This window comes from Macrobrachium rosenbergii, chromosome 16 (genome assembly GCF_040412425.1).
Source record: "Macrobrachium rosenbergii isolate ZJJX-2024 chromosome 16, ASM4041242v1, whole genome shotgun sequence".
Classification (NCBI taxonomy): Eukaryota; Metazoa; Arthropoda; class Malacostraca; order Decapoda; family Palaemonidae; genus Macrobrachium; species Macrobrachium rosenbergii.
Genome location: NC_089756.1, coordinates 53838527 through 53847678, shown reverse-complemented (window position 1 = coordinate 53847678; position 9152 = coordinate 53838527). Strand labels below are relative to the sequence as shown.

General features: G+C 40.9%; 1 pseudogene; it reads right to left on the bottom strand.

The window, feature by feature from the left end:
• Positions 1-282: 282 nt before the first annotated feature.
• Positions 283-3438, bottom strand: LOC136846956 (putative nuclease HARBI1; annotated as a pseudogene).
• Between the last annotated feature and the right edge of the window lie 5714 nt (positions 3439-9152).

Genomic DNA, 9152 nt, shown 5'->3' with positions numbered 1-9152 from the left:
CTTTTCTTTTCTTCAGGGAGACACATATACATATATATACTCATTACTACAAAGATGAACTTGTGCATTTTACTCTAGTCCATAAATATATTTCGGCTACTATATGTATATTTTGTGGAAATTAAAATTACAAATAACTGTTTCTGCTTTATTTACCAAACCTGTGCTGTATATACAGTAAGGTGACCAAAAAACAATACAAAGTTTGTGTTAGGATTTGTTTTTATACTTTTTTTTTTTTTTTTTTTTTGGTAACTTCAAGCCTAGTGGTGGTGATTTTTCCTAAGCAAAATATTCTCTTATGATTTGCTGTCTTTTCAAGACTCCTTGGATATTTCTCATTGCTTGAGGTTGCTGCCTCAGTTCATCTTCTATGTTTCCTTGGGCTTCTGGGTCATGTGGATTATGAAGTTCATGAATTGCATTATCTGGCTCAGGTACATTGTAGGCGATGGCCAAATTGTGGAGAACTGCAGCAGCAACAATTATGTGTTTGGTGTTTCTCATAGAAGTCCTCATTTTCTTTCTTTCAAGGCATGCAAATCTTCTTTTAATAAGCCAAATGCTCTCTCAACAGTGTTTCGCGTTCTTATGTGAGAAGCATTATAGCGGTTCTCTCCACGGCCATGAGGAGCTGTCAGAGGAGTCAACAAATATTCACGACATGGATAGCCACTGTCGCCCAACAAGTGTCCAGGCAGAGTACCATCTTCGAGTTCCTGACAGAGTCGACTATTTTCAAAAATATTGCTGTCATGTGCACTGCCAGGCCACCGAGCTACAATGTTGTACAGTTGCAACTGAGGACCACAAACTGCTTGTACATTAAATGAAAAATAACCTTTCCTGTTGCGGAAAACTTCCAAGACGTGGGTGACTTGGCATCTCAATTGCAATATGAGTGCAGTCAATGCACCCAATTACACCTGGCATTCCAGCTATAGTCATAAATTCGTGCTTGGTCCTAGTAAGATTATCTTGGTCTGGAAACTTGATGAATTCTGCACACAAACTTCCAATCGCATAGGCTACCTGGGCAACACATCTACTGACAAAAGGCTGTGATACTTCACACCAATCTGAGATACCAAGTTGGTCGTTTCCAGTGGCAATGTATCTCAATCCAATTAGGACCTGCAGGTGAGAAGGCACAGGACAGTCTGTGGAAAAAGAAAAATCATGAAATACTTCACTCAGACCATGTACAGGCATCATTCTCATGTTTTTTTTTTTTTACATAAAAAATTGTATAATCCTTTACTGTATTAATCATATTATCTCTAGGCAGCATCATATAACTTTTCAAATAACACATTCATCAGAAACCAATAAAATAACTTATAAAAACAATGTGATAACGGCTCATGCCTACCTCTGTTGGTAAGAGCGTGGGGCAGCCGATGTTCTATCCGTGCAATCAATGAAAGGGTGCACTCTTTACTTAATCGAAACCTCATCAGAAATTCTTCCTCCGTCATGGCATGGAATGGGTTGCTTCTGTCTGTCACAACCCTTCGTATGTGGCCATGCTGATAGCGCTAAGATTTCGGATATGACGAAATTGTCGGTACATGCTGAAATATATAAAATATACAAGTAATGTAAGACGAACCTTTAACATCAGTTAAAAACCAACACCATTTCCATGCATGAGCTATCACATCTATTGAGGAATGTAATTAATTTACGAATTCAAATTGCAAGTTTACTTGCAACTACTATTTTATCTTTCTTTGTTTCACACCACACAGAACGATCTAGTATGATGCCTTGAAAATATTGCACGAGTTAACATCAGTGTACTACAATGCTCGAAAAATAATCAAAGGAATTCTCACCTGTCTAACTTTGCAGAAGCTTGTTGATGTTGTTATACTTGAAATCCGAGAGGAACATCACCGAGTTCATAAAATATGGAGTTTTGTCCGCCTGTACAATAGCTTTTCTTTCTTTGTATATGTAATTATTTTTGTAAGATGTCTTTTGATAATATCAGAGTTTTCCACCAGCAAAGAGTTGATGTCATGACTACTATTTACTTATAGGGCTTGCGAAAGGCATGTCTGGACCACCCTCTAAATAGTATTGGAACCATCCCTTAAATTATAGGGAACCCTAAATTTATAGGGCCTATATGTGTTCTAAGCATAGGATTTTAATATAGGGTCTATATTATAGTCCCTATATTTTCTCTTAGCATCTGACCGTAGGCAGTAGCTATATTAGTTTAAGTTAAACTTACAAAAACACCCCATTATTGGACAATCACTATAGTAACCTGTGCAAGATGAGATGGTAGCCTAGTCTAAAGGCCACAAATTAAGGCATTTGTGTTTTATGTAACCATACTCTTGTGAAATAATTAGCCCAGATTAGGCAGTATCCTAGATTAGAGTAAGTGATAACCTGACTATAAGAGTATATATTATTGGCCTACTATATGATATAATAGACCAAATAACCTAGGATTGGATACAAATAAGGGAGGTTGTCAACCTGGGCTAGACAAACATAGTAGCCTAACTGTGCTTACTTATTAGCAAATTGCTAAGTTTATATAGCCTATATATTTGTAATCTATAAAAGTCTGGATCAGCTAATACCCTAACTAGGCTAAGAAAGAATAAGCCCAGTAGTGCATATAAACAGTATTCTAGGGTCAATAACATTAATAAGGTCTTATGAAGCCTATACCCTTACAGGTGATATAAACTTAGAACAGACAATAGCCTAACCAGATTTAGTGGAAACCCCTCAAGGGAACGTTCCGACTGTTAAATTAGAAACAGCGCGGCTGAGTATCAGAAATAAATGTAGTCTCAGCTGCACGAAACAAAAAACCAGATAAAATTAATTTTTGGTATAGCTTATATCCTTAGTTTCTTAATTAAACCTAGAATAAGAAACGACCTAAAATAGGTTAAGCGAGAATCTGCTAAGTGATCTTCTAGGCTTAGATAAAAGTAGATTATACTAGAAGTATTAAACTAAGCCATTTAAAACAGTAGCTTGGTTTAGCTGTTAAACAAATTAGTTTATAGAATAGTCCTTATGGCATGACAATTAAGAATTAAAATTTCACATAAGCCACTGCAAAAGGACTAACAGCTTAAGTAATGCAGCCCTATATGCTGTCAAGTCAACCTAAAACCTAAAACCTAAAACAGTTCAAGTTAACTCGCATATTTTATAACGTATTACATTTACGCATGGTAACCAAATTAACCTGTAAGATGTAATATGTTAATGGCACAAGGTTTTTTACAAAGTGTCTGTTCTTTCAAAAAACAATTTATTCTAAATTAGTTTCTAATAACAACTTGGTTCTTTCACTACAGAGCCACCACTATGCAGGACCCTTAGCTCAAGTGTTCTGTAGCAAATTGCTCGGTTCGCTTTTTGCCAGTGGGTACGGCCCATTCCACCTGCCACGAGCATAGTCCTTGCAAAAAACAGGACAGATTTGCTTGGTCGCCAGATATATGTGAAATTTGCAGTATGCTCTTGGCAGCAAGCTTCAAGGACGAAACAGCTCGTTTCAGGCTGTCTCAATGGGTCCTAGGGTTCAGCAAGGGAGAGGAAGGGGGAGATTATATCTTTCCGGCAGAACTCCGGCAGCATATATTTAACCCATTCTCAGAGGATCCATATTCGGGCCAAAACCCAGTAACATCAGTACCCAGGACCTCCCAGGTAAACCCTGCGGAGAAAATGGAGGAAGTTCCCCTTGGAGGTGATCATCATTTAGATGAAACTGATATTGCTACCGAAATGTCCTTGCTGAACCCAGAAGGACCAGGGACACTACCTTCAGCTTACTGGGGTAGAAACTTTCCAGAAGTAATTCAATCCCCCATGCAACTTTCAGAAGCTGATCAGGATCCTTCCCCCAAAAGGGATACAAGGATTCAGTTAACCCCAAGTGAAATGACTACATATTCAGAGGGGTATAGTAACTCACCCAGGACTTCTACTCCCTGGGCTACAGGCAGTCACATTTCGGCTGCAGATGCTCAGTCAGAATATGCAAGCTCCCCAAAAGGGATACGCAGTTTGCAGTATTTGATCAGTTCCGTAAGGAAATTATGAGCAACATCAAAGATGCCCTTGCCACAGAACGGCAGTACATAATGGGCATTTTGCACGATTCCGAACAGGAAATTAAAGAAATAAAGTCAGTGATGTACACTCCAAAGTGTAAAAGTACTGCATCCTGCAATCGAAAAGGGAGAGTGGAAACAAACTCTGACCAAACAGGATCCAGGGCTAATTATAAAGCTTCAGGTCAGAACACAACAGGGGCTCAAACATTCTCCCCTGATGATGATGCTAACAACCCTTGGCGAGACGCTTCAATGTGTATTTTCTTTCCTGATGGTAAGTATCTTATTAACGAGAGAAAAACCATGATTGAAGTTGTACATGTGGAGTTTAGAGACAGGGCAGCATTCCCTAATACAGAATGGCGCCTGATTCCACCTTTACTGGACATGGAGAAACCTCAAAAGGAAACAGTTCTCTTATGTGGGAATACAGCATTAAAAGCTGTTAATGACGCCCTTTACCAGATCAATGGTAGGTGGATCTATACTCCCATCATGAATAAAACTCATCTAGCTCACCAAGTACCTCCAGCCTTCTGTCCCTTCACCTTTAAAATAATTAACCATGTGAAGACAAACTTCCAGAATTATGTAGAAAATGGGAGCCAATGGCAGAACTAAAACCATTTGTCACAGTCCTCCCGGTTTTGAAGAATTCCACCAAGGACTGGGCAACACTTCAACTCCCTTTTGAAAGGAAAAAGCACCCCTTGGATGTTGCTACTCAACAATTTGGGACTCCTATGAGAAGAATCTCAGATGAGACAGCTTCATCAGAATTCCGTGCTAGGACTCTTCTCCTTAGTATCTTGACCTCTTCCACCTTGCTAGAAGCCGCCACCAAAAGGCTTCCAGAGGACTCCAGGACACTTTTTGCTGCTGTGGCTAAAAGACTTATGAGAACCCTATGTGAAGCACTCTACGACTTTTAGACTGGCGCTTAAAAGCGCGAATGGAAACATTGGAAGGCTCAACAAGTCACTTCCTAATGTAACTGCCTTAGTACAGTCTAATCCCTTCTGTAGGGACCTGTTTGAGGATTCTGTGGTAACACAAGTCAACGAGCAAGCACGACAACAAAATTGTATAGTGTATGCTCTTCTGGGAAAAGGAGAAATTAGGAAACAAAAAACCCAAAATTTCCCTTTACCCAACTCAAAAAAGGCTTGTTTTGATAAAAAACCATACAGGCCTGCAATCACCTCCAAATCTTTTCCTCATAAACAGGTAGGTAGCCAGAAAGGACAACCCCCTTCAAAAGGACAGCAACAGACACATAAGCAAGGAAATCCTTTTCATAAGGTCCAACAACCGTCTTACAAAGGAAAAGGAAAAGCAACGCCTGGAATGCCCATCAAAGGAAAAGGTAGAGGAAGAGGGGGATATCAATAGGAATTGTTTGGTCGGGGGTCGACTTCAAAGACACCACAAGGAATGGAAGTCTTCTTCTTGGGGACACAGCACTGTTCTCAACGGACTGGGGTGGAAATGGTCCCACCCTCCCCCGCCTTTAAAGGGGTTCTTTCAAGCATCAAACCCCGCTCTAGAAGATTACGTGCAGAAGGCCCTATTAAAAGGTGCCATAGAGAAACATGCGTATATTCGCCACCAGGCACGTCTCTTCAGTGTTCCCAAAAAGGATTCCTCCGAAAAAAGAGTGATCCTCGACCTATCAACATTGAACAAGTACATTCTTTGCCAAAAGTTTTGGATGACTACCGTTGCCCAAGTACGTTCAGTCATTCCAAAAAGGAGTTGGACAGTTTCTATAGATCTGAAAGATGCATACTGGCACGTCCCTATTGCCGCTCCCTTTCGCCCCTTCCTAGGGTTCCGGATAGGGAAAGAGACGTACAGGTTCAAAGTCATGCCCTTTGGACTAAACATTGCCCCAAGAATTTTTACAAAATTAGCAACGGTAGTTGTCCAGGAACTCAGGAAGGAATACTACTAATAGCTTACCTTGACGACTGGTTAATCTGGGGGGGGGGCCCACAAGACAAGAATGCCTAAAAAACTTATGAGTAGTGATCAACAGACTCCAGTCAAAAGGTTTTATAATAAATTTCGAAAAATCCCGCCTCACACCCAGCAGACGTTTTCAGTGGTTGGGACTGTGTTGGGATACTCTTCAGGGCCTGTTGTCTCTCCCCATCAAAACTCAGAGCAGAATAAGGAAAGACCTCAAAAGGTTCCTAGACAAGCCCAGAGTTTCAAGACAGCAGTTAGAATGCATGATGGGTCTACTGCAATTTGCATCAATAATAGATCCAATACTCAGATTGCAATTGAAAAACGTGAACAAATTTTGGCTGTCGCATGCAAGACAAAAGCTGCGAGACAGATCTCACCAAAAGAATCAAAAAGTCGGGGAGATACTTCGGCCTTGGACCCGGAAGGAATCTCTGGCGAAGCAGGTCACCCTGACTCCTCCATCTGTAAGAGTGACAATACACACACATACCTCATTGACAGGTTGGGGAGGACATTGGGAGGATCATCAGGTGGCAGGGAGGTGGTCAGTTACTCTGAGGAAGTGTCATATCAATTTCCTGGAACTGATGGCTGTCTTTTTGTCTCTCAAAAAACTCAAACCTCCAGAAGAGACACACATTCTGTTGGTTCTAGACAACACGACTGCAATGTCCTGCATCAAGAGATCGGGATCACGTTCACCTACATGGTAATGCTAGCCATCCTTCAGATGGCATAAGTAAAGAAGTGGCACCTGTCTGCAATTCACCTCACAGTGTCTCTCCATGTAATAGCAGACTCTCTATCGAGGAAAATGACAGCCTCAACAGAGTGGATGTTGGACAACCACTCTTTCCATACAATAGTCAACATGCTTCCACAACCGGAAGTGGATCTGTTCGCCACATACAAGAACCACAAACTCCCAGTATATGTATCTCCAACTTGGACAATCAGGCAATAGCAAGAGATGCCTTCCTACAAGACTGGAACAATTGGAGGACGATATATCTTTTTCTGCCATTGTCCCAGATTTCGACGGTTTTGAGCAAACTCCTAACCTTCAAAGGAACAGCTTACTTAATAGCCCCAAATTGGCCAAACAGACATTGGTTCCTATCACTTCAACAGCGAGCGAAAAGATCAATTCCACTGCCGTCCGCTGTACTATCCCAGAAAGTAGGAGGGAAAATTATTTACACATCCTCCTTTCTGAGCAGAGACCTTCACGTATGGATTTTTTAAACATTATCTACTGTGAAAACTACTCACCCAACATTGCTAGTGCTAGTGCAAAAGTTACGGACGTCATCTATCCGACAATACCAGTCCGTATGGAAGAAATGGTTAGATTATATCCATGCTGAGAGCCCAGTTGAAATTTCTATAGAAACACTTTTAAATTTTATGATATATCTTTTTGAAAACAAATGCCTTGCGGTTACAACAATCATGTCATACAAGACAGCATTATCAGAACCCTTGCTTTATGGATTCAGGATTGACTCCAGCATAGAAGTTGTTACTTCCCTTCTACGGTCTTTTGCTCTACAAAGACCTGCTCCCGAAAGACTGCCAATTACTTGGTCCCTGAACAAGGTACTTGGACTTCTATCTACTCCTCAGTTCAGTGGACCAAATACAACCGCAACTCACAAGCTACAAAAGGCAATCTTCCTAATTGCATTAGCATCAGGGGCCCGTATTGGTGAACTGGGCTCTCTTCGACCAGGACGATATATCACACAAACTGTTGATGATCAATTATTATTGTCACCAGGCCCATCATTCCTGGCCAAGAATGAGGATCCTTTAAGAAGGAAATCTATTCTTATAAGGAAACTTAATTTAGCAGACAAAACATTATGCCCAGTTCAAGCACTTAAGGTTTACCTAGAGGTCACTGCAAACATCCCAGAAGGTCCGATTTTCCTACACCCTAGCATGAACAAACCACTCTCTCTACAAGGGCTAAGAATAATTTTAGTGTCCCTAATCAAAAATGCAAACCCACACTCCTTTCCCAGGTCACATGACATAAGGAAAGTAAGTACATCATTGGCCTTCTTCAGAAATGTCTCCTTTGAAGAAGTCTCTGAAAGTACAGGGTGGGTATCAGAGACAGTGTTCTTAAAACATTACTGCCATGAGCTCGAACAAATTCGTCTGCACTGCATGTCAGTAGGTGGTATGGTTAGTCCCGGCCCCATAGGCTCTACAGCAGAAAACCAGGGGTCTTCCTAACAGCCGAGTATGCTGACTATTGCTGGGGAAGATGCGAAAAGACTGCAACCACACCCAGCATACTTAGGTAAGTCACTACACAACTTCACCCTAAAAATGCAACTTCTTGTTTAGTTTCTCATTTCTTGTTTCCAAAACCCCAAAAGGTTTTTTAGAATAAGGAATGGGGCTTGAAACTTGTGGCTTGACCTCGGACCATAAATGTTTTTTCTTTGGGTTGTTTGGAATTTAAAATTTTAAGAACTTAAGCCTTTTGTCACCTGTCAATTTCTTTTGTAAAGCTCTTTGAGGACGAGACAGCGACTACGCTATCAAAAAACAGGTTTTGACATAGGAAAAACCTATTTTTGGTAGTCGCTGTTGAGTCCTCAAAACCCTCCCACTTCCCCGACAACAGGCATGGGATTTGGGCAAGGGATAATCCTACACTGACCAGCAGAGAGTAATGGAGAGTATTTTTGTAACATCAGACACTATTAATCATTATGTTTTCTGTATGAACCTGTCCTGTTTTTGTATTGTAGAGAAATAGTTTGACCTCAGGTCACCTGTAAATCTTTGTACCAACAGGTCTCTGTGATTGCTTCAACAATAAACTAGCAGTACTTGTCTTCCTGCTCATTAGTTCGCACCTCTCTCACAAGTCCTGCTAAGTACTTCCAAAGACTTAGCAAGGGAGGACCCCTCTCACCTGCAACGGCTAAAACCAAGAACCTCCTCAATAAGCCTGCCCAATTCTGTCTGCTAAAGGAAGGAAGAGCCTACTCATGTTTACTAGAACATACACAAATTGCATCAGGTACATATGGAAATTGAGAGGAAACCGCCCTT